Here is a 14,064-nt window from a genome sequence, read left to right as displayed (position 1 = left end):
TAAATTGAATACAATTTGTACTGAGGCAAACATGTAGAAACAATCTAAACGTTAACTTCTGTTTTAGAAATTAAATTTGTGTGATAGATGACGTCCAATGTAATATATATATATATATATATATATATATATATATATATATATATATATATATATATATATATATTTATATAAATGATTTATACATTTATACAAATATATGTACAATTTATGCATATAAATGTGTGTGCGTGTACATGTGGATGTGTATGTGTGTGTGTGTATGTGTGTGTATATGTGTGCGTATGTGCGCGTATGTAAAGAAATAACTTCTGTATGCACGCCCGTTTGCAGCCTTGTAAATGAAATACTGTGTCGTTGGGTCCCAGACCGCTTCCTCGCGTGAGGTTATAACGGGGCAAGTTAAATATTGTGTGACGTCTACATGTTTGAGATGTGCCGCACGGTGGTAAAATTTTTCCATGGTAACTTTACATTCCACAATTGTAAAGAACCCACCACACAAAGAATTTATCAAGTAGTCAGCGTGAAAAACCAGTTAAGGGAAAAAATTTAACAAAATATATAATTAATTTATTCCCTTTTAAATACATTTATTATATTAAGGGCATTACAACTCGTAAATGCCTTACGCTATAAGGACTCTTAAAGTCAAAACTACCTTAATAAATATATAGTGTACTGACAGCGAGGGAATGCAACTTGAATGTCATCTCTTAAAAACATTCAGCCGCAAATGATATGATTTCATAGTTAGTGTACACACACACACACACACACACACACACAGTGCATGATCCTGTAGGTAAGAAGTCCGCTTTGGAAATAAGTAATGGCAAACTTAATTCCACACCCTTACATCTTGGGCAAATATAGTTTATCATAACCTCAGGTTCAGTTGTTCGCTCGACTAAACTTTTGGTCCATTGTGTATTGCTGAGTATTCCACAGACCGTTACACTTCTAACTAATGTAACAGAATTCTCAAGCGGAATCAGCGTGACGAAATGGGATAAGGCAGTTGTACCTTTCTAATACAGGTACAACCCATCCGATGACCTTCCACGCAATTTCCGTCAAACCAATTTCGTCTACCGGGTATAGCCCAACCCAAGTTTATAGGAAAAGCCATTTTCTCAATATGTCACTTTCTCTATATGTCACAGTGTGGGATCTAACCTGGGACCTCAGAATTACCACATGAACGTCTTAATTATTTGATTTAATCGTAAAGTCACCCAAGGAACAGGGGTTGGTGTTAAACAAGAAGACAGGTTAAGTTTACATCCCAGAACAAAAATAATTATTCTGCACACATTCCCTGTCGATCAAATTCCACTGATGGAGACTTTAGCTAACTCATGGTTATGGTAGATGCCACATATCCTAGGTCCTCCATTATGATTTCAAACTAAAGAATACGTACCTGCTAACTGAACTTCTTAACCACACAACCAGCTATTTCTTCCGTAGAAATAACGTACAAGACCTTTAAACAGCTTCTGTGTTTCTAGTGCCAATATACAGCTAAACGTGGTTTTATTCAACACTGCCCTTTCTTTCTATTTCTTCATCTCACCAGGAGTGGTAGTACGCATTGAATGATGGTGTGAGGCCTTTTAGCAATTCTGCTAATGTCGAATTATATAAGCGTTACTTTGAACCAATTAACATTAAAATTTCAAATTTAAATACAAATGTCCCACTTTCAATTGTTTGATCCCTTGCATTTACTTTAATTAGCAAATTACTAAAACATCAACACACCATTTGTGATTAATAAACTTTGCGTACATTTCTAAAGTTTCGTCTATAACTTTAAATCTTAAACACGCATGCACATACACACTTACGTATAAAATCTTAATATGTCTTAAACATACGTACACGCACGCACGTACATACATATGTATGTATGTATGTATGTATGTATGTATGCATGCATGCATGTATGTATGTATGTATGTATGTATGTATGTATGTATGTATGTATGTGAACGTACATCTTTAAGTCTGTATACGATTTAAACACGAATATACCGCTCAGTACTGAATCTTGCTAATCTTCATCATGTGTCAGTATAAGAGTAACTTTTTATCTGTTGTCAGATTCGCACCAAAATGAACATAAACTAACTCTCCTGTGAGCCGTGAAACATTTTCGCTGCAGCTGTGGAATGGTTTTTCTCAGTATTTCGATTTATTGGTCTTGAACGATGCCAGGCAAACTGCATCAAATGTGATAAATCCCTTGTGGTTTTGAGAACTTGCAGTATATTGCTGGAGGTTCAGCTCGTTTCAGTACTGTAAATCTTTTTAAATACAAATAATAAAGTTCAATGGATTTATTAATAAAAATTTATAGCACTTAATAGTATTTTTTTAAAAATTAACAAGACTATCATGTGACGACGTTTCCATATAGCAAAGACACACACACACACACACACACACACACACACACATCCTTATATATGAAGGAACATACATATATTTAAACATGAGGGTTCACACACACATTGTAGATTCATGCACATGTCTTTGTTAATGAGGATATTCACAAATTTACACATATCTTTATATATGACTGTAAGCCTCTACTCCGTTACATGACCTGCTAGGGATAACAGAAAAATATCTACTTAAATCAAAGTCTGTTCTTAAAAAAAAGATAAAAAGAGAAAGAAAAACAGAAATGTTGCAACGAATAAAATATATTGTTTCAATAATAAATGAGTAGGTTAGAGCTGGAAAACTATTAATCATAGATCTTTCCGATTAGAGCTGAACTGGGTCTAAGCAAGAACAACAACCCTAATAATAAAAGCAGCAACAGCAGTAACAGCAGCAGCAGTAACAGCAGCAAGTTGGTGACATAAAATTCACTGGAATAATCGAAGTGAAATGATATTGCGCGACAACTGGCGTACATTTATCAACAACTTCAGTACATCTGTGAAGTGACAATGAAGACAAAGCCGCTGCTGCTGCTGCAGCTGTCGGTGATGATGATGATGAGGATGAGGAAGATGTGGAGGATGGTAGATTTTTTGTCAGTTAGTCTAGGGAAAGATAATCATAAGAGCTCTCTCTAATGTATCGCGCTGTTGTGATCGAACCACGAATCTTCTGACCACAAATAAATTTTCCTACCCACTTGGTCATACTTGCATATTCTATGGCCTTCATGTGAGAAAAAACAACACACATCTAATCACGTACAGCTGACCTCAGGTTAAACACCGTGCGAGCGCACAAGTGAGAGACAGAGGAATTAATAACACAGGGGAACAATTTTAACATAATATCTATTGAGTTTGCTTTTTCACTTGATTTAGACTAAAATTGGCATGCTGATTTCAAAACTATACTCAGTTCTCTTGAGTACAACTGTATTGTTTGTCCACAAGTAATGAGACTGGTCAGCTGCTTGTATAATTTCATTCATAACACCAGGGAACATATCTAAAAAAAAAAAAGAAAAGATAGTTGTCTTCTTTTTACAATTAGTCCTAATTAATTTGATGGCATTGAGTTCAGAAATGCCCTCAGAAATTTCTATCACGCCGTATTTTTTGTTAAACAAAAATGTCACTTTTACTATTAAATACAATACTGAAATAAGAAACTAACGCGAGCCAAATAGTACTTTTTATTGTTTAACAAATATATTACATAAATTTTTTAATTACACATCTTAGGATATATATTTCTGTCAGACTGGTATTTCAGCTATCCAAGAAGTGAACTTTCTCTTTACTGCCTTGCGTGAATACTTGCATCTCGACAGTCTCATTGCAGAGATCAGCAGAAGTTAGCCATTAGGCTTGTGTTTCACCTGCCTTCATACCTTGTCTCCATGATCTCGATGTCTTGGTAGCGTCTATCTTCTTGCTCATCACTTATTGCACAGGAAAGTAGACCAGATGACTGTGCACTTTTACAATCATGTTTCAACCCAGTGCTCGAATCTGGTTAACAGAGTCGGCATAAGTTTTTCATAATTTGATTATTTTATGTTTCCCTGGAATATAGCAGAATACATTGGGGCTGCTTTTGCATTTTCTTCTCTCATAACTGGCCAGTTGTCACCTGGAAAAACATTCTCAGAATTGTCAAAAGTCTCACCTGGTTTGCAATGATATTCACACTAAATCAAGCACAGAGTGGACATATCTGCAGACAAATTCCACAAATATGAGAATGTGTGATGTGAAGGACCACAGAAGCGCGTTGTTTATTAACATCTAATAGTATAAAAGACATTTCTGTTATCATCATGACATTTAAAACTTGTTAGACTGAAGAGAGTGAAAGTCTGCCTTCATATTATGACTTATTAAAATACGTCATCTCCTAACAGAATGCATTTTGTATTGTTCAGGTGGAGAGACAGTTCCTGATAATCCATTTTTAAGACCAATGAAACTGATGGAGAGGGAGAAGAGAAAGAGACCAGGACTCAGGCCGAAGATCGGATCCTAAATTTTGCAATGGAATGTATTCCAAATACCCCGTGCGGTCTTATTTAAATGGGCGAGGAATTAAATCTATCATGCAGGGAAGAAAAAGAAAAAAAGCAAAAAGTCTTCATTACTATATCAAACCAGAGAAATATAATTTTCATTTAGCTCTTGTTACTAATTGACGGTTTGATTATTTTCATCTCTGTGAATGTTGTAACGTAAACCTCCTTAATTGTCACGACTCATTTTATAATGTCTTATAACGATTATTATTGCACACAGCGTGGAAATGTAATTTGAAACATGTACTTGTCTAATAATGGTGATGTGTCTATGATAGACATGAATCTATGATTTAAATAAATGTATTTAAAGGTGATAGTAGAAAAGCGGAACGGTTAACCTTATGTTATTTAACTGGATATATGCTCAAAGCCCAGTAATGTTGGAATATATATATATATATATATATGTGTGTGTGTGTGTGTATATATATATGTGTGTGTGTGTGTGTATGTATGTATTATGTATGTATGTATGCATGTATGTAAGCGTGTATGTATATATGTATATATATGCATATATATCTATATATCTATATGTATAGAGAGAGAAAGAGAGAGAGAGAGAGAGAGGAGGAGAAAGAGAGAGAAGGAGAGAGAGAGAGAGATAAATAGATCGAATGAGACGATGGGCAGTTTCTCCCTCCCATATTCTCTTGCAAGGCATTGGTCAACCTAAAGTTCCAGCATATGTCACTTGTCGAAGGTGACGCACAATGGGATCGAACCCAGAATCACGTGGTTACAAAGCGATTTTCTTAATTATTTAAACGTTCGAGCACCCACTAATGAATAAAATTTTTCCTGCTCTCTACATTTTACCATAGTTTTTTATTTCATGCTGGTTTCCAGGATCGCTAAAATAAAGTACCAATTGCTTATTTGTGATGAATATAATTCAGCGTTTTACTCTTTCACTCTTTTACTTATTCCAGTCATTTGACTGTAGCCATGCTGGAGCACCGCCTTTAGTCGAGCAAATCGACCCCAGGATTTATTCTTTGTAAGCCTAATACTTATACTATCGATCTCTTTTGCCGAACCGCTATGTTACGAGGACATAAACACACCAGCATCGGTTGTCAAGTGATGTTGAGGGGACAAAATCAGACACACAAACATATACACAAACACACACACACACACACACACATATATATATATATATATATATATACACACACATACATACATACGACGAGCTTCTTTCAGTTTCCGTCTACCAAATCCACTCACAAGGCTTTGGTCGGCCCGAGGCTATAAAAGAATGCACTTGCCCGATGTGCCACGCAGTGGGACTGAACCCGAAACTATGCAGTTCGTAAGCAAGCTACTTACCACACGGCCACTCCACCTATATGAAAGTAGGTAATAATTTACCTGTTGCGTAGTTTTAACTTCTATGTACGAATCGAACTTAAGCAGACATCGCTTTTTATTCACAGTCATGTTTTGTAGGGCCCCTACACCAAGTATTTTCAAAGCTGTGACTAACCGAAAGATCGATAAATGAAATCGAAATTTAGACCAAGTTAATACATCACATAATAACTATATCCCACTGATGGCTACAGGTATGTATGTGTGTAAGAATAAGGATGTACACAAGCATTCATGAATGGGTGCAGCCTTTTTCTTACAAATATATATATATATATATACACACAACCACACTCACTCATACACACACATGCACACGCACAAAGAGGCACTCTGGGTGTGTATCGACTGAGGCAAACTAAATGGTAGATTTAGATATTCGGTCATTTGGTCAGTTTAATCACGAATATAAATATACGTATGTATGTATGTGTGTATGTATGTCTATCTATCTATCTATCTATCTATCTATCTATCTATCTATCTATCTATCTATCTATATATATATATATATATATATATATATATATATATATATATATATATATATATATATATATATATATATATATATATATATATATAGCAATGGTTTGTTGCCAACTTAATGTGGCAGTCCCAATGAAGGGAAGAATTTAGCTTCAGGAAACACCATTTCCAGTTGGCTATATGACACAAGCGTACTGTGTCCTTATACATGCATATATATATTCATACACACATAGATGTGTATACAGACATTACATATACACACAAATATACGTACATACACACATACATGCGTTCGTAGTACATACACACACATATATATACATACGTACATACATACATAATACATACATACTTACATACATACATACATACATACATACATACATACATACATACATACATATATGAACATATATACCTTTTGACTGCTAAGGGACAGCGACTGGAATTAAATATCACTTTTGTCATCAATTTTAAAATGAAAATGACGACCACACTGACAGCGGATGTCTCGTTGTGCTGCGAACTGTCAAATAAATACACCCGCCTCGGCTTCGGAAGTAAACTAACTGTGTGTGTGTGTGTGTGTGTGTGTGTGTGTGTGTGTGTGTGTGTGTGTGTGTGTGTGTGTGTGTGTGAGACAGAGACAGAGAGAAAGAAAGAGAGAGTGTGTGTTCGTGTTTGACTGGAACAGTATATCTGTGTGTATATGTGTATTGTGTATCTGCATGGCAGTGGGTGTCGGTGAGTGAGAGAATAAGACAATGATGTTGTTGGTTTGTGGGAAAAACGAATGACGAGAGTCTTAAGAAAATAGTTGGGCAAAAGCTTCATGAATCAATCTATGTATACAGCGTTCAGTTGAGTTGGCTGGCGATAATAAATGAACTGCTAGCCTTGTGGCGCCCAATCTCTTTCCCATTGGTTTTCTTGTAATTCAATCCGTTCATTGCTGCTCGACGGCCGTTGCCTCTACCTAAAGGCTAGCTGCCACATTTTCAGCCATCCAGACAGAGCAAACAACCCAGAATTTACAATTGCAAGCGCTGCTTTAGTAAGACATTAATATATTAACAGCAACAACAATAGCAACAGCAATGACAAAACAACACCAACAACAAAAACAACAATAGTAATACTATATGTATGCGTTGTATTTATATGAATCTCTTTCTCTCTCTCCCTCTTTCTCCATGTATATATATATATATATATATATATATATATATGTGTGTGTGTGTGTATATCTATCTATCTATCTATCTATCTATCTATCTATCTATCTATCTATCTATATATATATATATATATATATATATATATATATATATATATATATACACACATTTATATGCATATATATCTGCAGACACACACACAGACATATATGTGTGTGTATATATATATGTGTGTGTGTGTGTGTGTGTGTGTCTGTATGTATGTATATTTCAACATGAGTTTAAAGGGATAAGTTATCCTGGCGGTAACCGTGTTTCCTTTCAAGTCGGTTTCATATGCCACCTACCCACAATGGTCTTTATGTGCTACCCGAGCTAACAAACAATAAGTTGTTAGGCCCTGGTAACTTTTCTCGCTGGGTGAATCCGAGTGTCCTGTTCAGGACTGCATTGTTCCATAGAGTAAATAATAGTATTAATAATGATAAGAACGGAGATTTTTCACATTCATAATTTTGTTTAATAGTTATTTACATCATCCTTTTGGGACCTATATGTGTTTCGATTGCAGCTACTGCCTCGGTGAGTTGATCTGGTCGCTGTTAGCCACAGTAAGTCGATTTATCGCTGAAAGATAGTAACAAAATATATTCGATAGGCTAGGATATTATTACCAACGCTAAATCTTTTAGAATAGAGGATAAGAGATGCTACCTATGGCGTTGAAGAATTTTACCAAATTTTCACTTCTAAATTTAATCTAATAAACACAAAACAAGAACGCGCTCTAAGATGCCTTCATGCAAGAAAATTTACATTTAAATGATTTAAATAAGCACATTACACTTAATACAACAATAAACATTATTTCCATTACAATTAAGAAACCAAGAACCAAAAACTAAATCAAACGTAATACAATACCTCTACACGAAGAATATACCCTTGAAAATGAGTGGAATAATGAACTTTTACAATTAATGATAAATCTACACAAACATTTAATACAACCATGACCTATTTTTAGGATTATGCTTCGCGTCACTTACACACTTTTAGTAGAGGTAGACCCCAAATTAAGATTCCTATTAATAACGTCACCCCTACCTTACTCTAGATACGTTATTCACTCAATTTATCGATTCTTACAGTTTTACTTCGAAATGGCAGAGGGCGTAGACTCTGATAAAACTACACCGGCCATGATACTAGGTTGCAAATCCAACAGTGTACAGTCGCTGCAGTCGAAACACTTGTAGGTTCCGAAAAGATGCTGTAAATAATTGTTAGATAAAATTATGAATGTGAAAAATCTCCATTCTCCTTATCATTATTAATACTATATATATATATTTACGAGTTGGTATCAAAGTTTCCGGACTAGTTCTGTAACACGGCGACAGATAGCAGCACATGGCTGCGTGTGCAGTGAGAGCTAGCACTGACTGTCACTCGGCACATTGCCTCGTGACATCGCTCTGTTCACTTCGCAAGTTGTGACATTTGTGTTTTTGTGGTCACGTGTGTATTGCAGTCTGCGATTTTATCATGGAGAGGAAGCTGGAACAAAGAGCCAACGGGAAATTTTGCGTTAAACTTTGAAAGTCTGCAGCAGAGACATTGAGCATACTCCAACAAGCTTATTGCGATGAAGCAATGGGTTATAGGCAATGTGTCGAGTGGCACAGGTGCTTTAAAAGTGGAAGAATATCCCTGGAAGACGATGAGTGATCTGGAAGAACTGCCACGAGCGTCACCCCTGGAAATGTGGAGAAAATTCATCAACTTGTTCATGAGGATCGTTGGAGGATGATCAACGACATTGCTGATGTTGTTAGTCTGTCGTATGGGTCTGTGCAAGCAATCCTAACGTCTGAATTGAACATGCAGTGTGTCTCTGCCAAATTTGTCTCCAGCTTGCTGAACTGATCAGAAAGAATATTGCGTCGAAGTCTGTCAAGGTTTCCGTCAGCGATGACCCATCTTTTATGTCGAGGATCATGACCAGTGACAAGAGTTCGATGTACGGGTACGACCCTGAGACCAAGCAATAGTCGTCACAACGGAAGAGGCCTTCATCTCCACGACCGAAGAAAACACAACAGAGCCGCAACTCAATCAAGAGCATGCGCATCGTTTTTTTGTTTTTTTTCCGACATCCGAAGTACTGTGCATCAAGAATTCATCCCCAGAGTCAAACCGTAAATCGGGAGTTCTAAAACGACATTTAACACTGGTGTCGAGGTCAGGAACCAATCGCAGAAGGTTGGATTCCAAAAGTGGCAGGAACGTGGAGATCGCTGTATTACTGCGCAAGGTGACTATTTCGAAGGAGCTGATGTTAAAACTTAGGTAAATTAGTTATTCTAACATAACAAGTAGTGGAACCTTTTGATACCACCTCGTATATATTATACTGGAGTTACTTAGCACATGACTTAATATTTCTAATATAAATCTCAGATATTATTAATGCTTAGCTTTTTGTACATAGTACGCTTTTTCTTTTATTATGTACACCAGTATGTGTGTGTTTGTGTGTGCGTATGTACGTGTATGTGCGTGCGTGTGTGTGCGTGTGTGTGTGTATGTATGCTTGCGCGCATGTGTGTGTATTGTCATATACGTATGTATACATGTATGTATTTCTTACAAAATCGGAAGTGCAACGATCAAAATAAATTATGCTATTAACTTCCGTTTCCTCATATTCTGAGTACAAATCCTTACTTCACCGTTCATAATAAAAATAAAATAGCGTATTCACAAGTACTGAGTTCGATATTATTGACTAAAACCTATCAAAGTAATGTTACTGCTTAACCATAGCCTTCTGATGAAACCACTAAAAAGAATGTAGAACAAACGCAAGGAAACGCATTTCTGACGAACGAGGAAAGGAGAAGGTTTTGATAGAATTCACAGATATTTTGTTTCACTCTGACCTTCCATAGTTTTAATCCGAACTATGATAAAATACATAGATGTGTTGTTTCACTCTTCCGTAGCTTTCAGTCGGGTGAATCAATATCTTCCTGTAGGTGATAGATGGCTGCTGAATGAAATGAGCCCGGCAACGCGAAGTAATGAATAATTCATTTCCACAGTCCTGTCTTACCTATAAGAATCTAAATGGAATCGGCTGATGAGTGAAAGGGTCATTCCTTAAACCTCGACCCGTAAAAGAAGCTGTTTGAAGAGCAACTCTCGTTTAATTTTTTTTCTCATTGATTAGCTACACATGATAATATATCGAACACAATTCGCTGATTGGTTACTAAATTTGAATTCAATAATTACAGTTGTCAGGTACCTGAAAGCAAGACTTAGTTGGTGCATGAATAAAGTGTCTCCGCAAAGGAAATGATGCAGTCTCGCTGACGAGGCACGATTCCGTAGCGACTGGATTCGGTTTCTGGTGATCTAATGACTTTTGATATCTATGTTAATGTATAAGGGAAAATGTGAATGTGTCCTTGCGTATGTACGTGCGATCTTAATCATCTAACTTAGGCGCTCGAAATAATGGCGAAAGCAACCATCAAAATTCAGCAAATACAACATATATATAGGGAGAATTCACAAAAACAAACGAAGACAGGTGGTGTTGAAAACATATAATGATAGGGTGCAATAATTAAATCGACTCCTGTATTTCACTGGTTCTTTGTCATCCATCCCGGAAGGATGAAAGAAAAATTGACCACAGCAGGATCTGAAATCAGAACGTAAAGAGTACGAAGTATTGTGGGACAGTTCGATAGTCGTTCTAACGATCTTGCCAATCCACATCTTTAAAAAATTCCTACTTTTGGAACAAAACAAGTAATTTGAAAGTCAGGTTTAGTCGATATTGTCGAACCTGTTAATTGAATGGTATTCTATTTTATCGACCCCGAAAAGAATGAAAGGCAAAATTGATATCGACGGGGTCTGAACTCATGATATAAATAATCAGGCCAAAAATGCCGTTAGAGGGTCGGGGAAAAATAGCATTTAGTTCGACTCTCTAACGATTTCCGTTTGCCTGTTAGCGGAAATAGTAACAAAGGGAAATATAAAGGGGTGGGGTGGGGGAGAATTTATAAATTTAGCACAATACCAGGAATTTGGTGAATCGGTGTTATTTGATTAAATTGACCCCAGTATTTGACTGGTACTATATTTTATCAACTCAGGAAGGATGGCCGGCTTAGATGACTTTGGCAAGATTTGAACTTAGAACGAAATGGGCTGTAACTAAATAACATTTTTCCATTACTATATGCAGTTTGTTGGTTGATACACTGCCTTACCCTTAATGATAACATGACTACACCAGTGTGTCAATGTGTTGTGTAATTGTCAGGGCTAAGTAAGGCAATAAGCGTGGCCGAGTTCAGCACCTGTCCATGTTGTTGTAGTAACAAGGTCATAATAATTAGTAGCTAACGTAGTCTATTGATCTTTGTTATTATTAAGCTCTGATACTAAGTCAACAGTGTGCTACTGTTAACGTACAGCATGTATTTTAATAGTGATGGTTACTTTAAGCGATTTCTAGTTGATATTGCTTTGACAAATACAGCTTTGCAGCAATTACTGACAATAAATTTGCATTTACGTGAAGTTAAATTATGTATCTGATTAAGCAGAGAGAGATAGTAGTGTCACACACACACACACACACACACACACACACACACACACACACACACACACACACACACACACACACACACACACACACACACACACTTACTCACTCACTCACTTACTCACACGCACATCAGACATTTCGCAGTAACACTCTTTGCATATTGAGTTCAAATTCCGAAAATATGGTCTTTGCCTTATAACCCGTGAGATCGATGAAATAAAGTAACATACAAAAGCATGAGATCATTATCGCTTGAATATCAATATCCGAAAGCAATCTATGCAGTTTAATTTGCTGCAAAGCATAAGATGTACGCGATATATATAAGATATATACACTCGTATACCTTATACTTTATGTATGCCTTATACAGCATCTATGTTTCATGAGTTGCATATACATTATAAGGCATTTGCATATTTTATAATATATCTGCATTACAGAGTGTCTGTATTCCATATAGCATATATACCATATACATTGTTTATGCCTTATACAGCATTTATATTTCATATGTCGTGTATGCCTAATAAGACAGGAATACCTTATAGACGTTCTATATAACATACGGCGTGTATATCTTATACAATGTGTATGTCTTTTAGAGGGTCTATGTTTCATACTCCAGATATACCTTATACGGAGTGTATGCTTTACAGGTGTCTATCATTCTTAAGGCATATATATTGTATACCATGTGTCTGCCTCATACGGCGGATGGCGTATATTTCATGACACTTATAGCTTACATACTTTATGTAATGTGCTTGCCTTATATGATTGCATATGCCGTATGCTGTCTGAAAGTCCGGGCGAAAGTAGGGAATGCATATATCGCTTCGGTAGTGTACCACCGCCTAGCCGTTGTACTTTTTCTAAGAAAACTCTGACTAGATTGGAGCGCTTGCTTTTCCGATTCTTATGGAAGGGTTAGGTTCCGCTGGTCAGAAAATTCATCTGCTGTCAACACCAACACCGTGGTGGTCTTGCGATGCCATCCTTAATGATGCGGCGCCATACTTTGTGGCTGTCTCACCTACGGAAATATCTAAATCACTGAGATGATGTGGACGACGACGACGACGACGACGAAAATAAGGGTGAACTGGTGTGAGCGTCTTTCGTGCGACACGTCTTTCCGCAGCTCATCTCGTTGACAGAGCTGAAATCATGGGTCAAACGTAGGCCAAGGTTGGATGTTTGGCATCTAGAATGTTGCCAGGCGCTCACTGCAGTGTACCAGCTGCCCAAAACCGTTAGCGAGAAAGCAACCCAAGATTTCTTTAGGGAGATAGTTGAGGTTATGAGAGATGATCTCATTAATTTCTTCAAATATCATTTGAAGAGGAAAGTGAGGGTAGAGAGGGAGGTGCTGCCTTCTAGTGTGTTTATCAAAAGGTGGTCGACAGTGGCAAGACTGGTGAGACCGAATGGATCTACTTTGAATATGCTTTTCTAAGCATGAGGAAAAAAGACTGGAAGAGAGCACTTTCCCATGCTTTGGAGATGGCAGAGTAATCCGGTATTTTTGTGTTGGATTTACCCCGGATTACGCTAAGTGGACTGCCCCGCTTTTGGGGATTCTATTTATTTATTTATTATTTATTTCTCTACTTTCTCTTATATATCTTCTGTTATATCTTGTAATGTAGTAGTATCTCCCCTTGATTGATGTTAACCCCATATGTATTTATTTTTATAATTTTTTTGTTGTTTTGTAACTCGTCATTCGATATTGTCCTCCATGTCTTGGGCACTTGTGGCCTAAAAAAGAAATCATTATCATCATCATTATTATTATTATTACTATTATTATTAGGTTGACTTTACCTTTCATCTTTTCGGGG

The sequence above is a fragment of the Octopus bimaculoides genome, chromosome 11 (assembly GCF_046866305.1).
Source record: "Octopus bimaculoides isolate indiv1 chromosome 11, ASM4686630v1, whole genome shotgun sequence".
In the NCBI taxonomy this organism is placed as follows: domain Eukaryota; kingdom Metazoa; phylum Mollusca; class Cephalopoda; order Octopoda; family Octopodidae; genus Octopus; species Octopus bimaculoides.
This window is presented reverse-complemented; position numbering follows the sequence as displayed.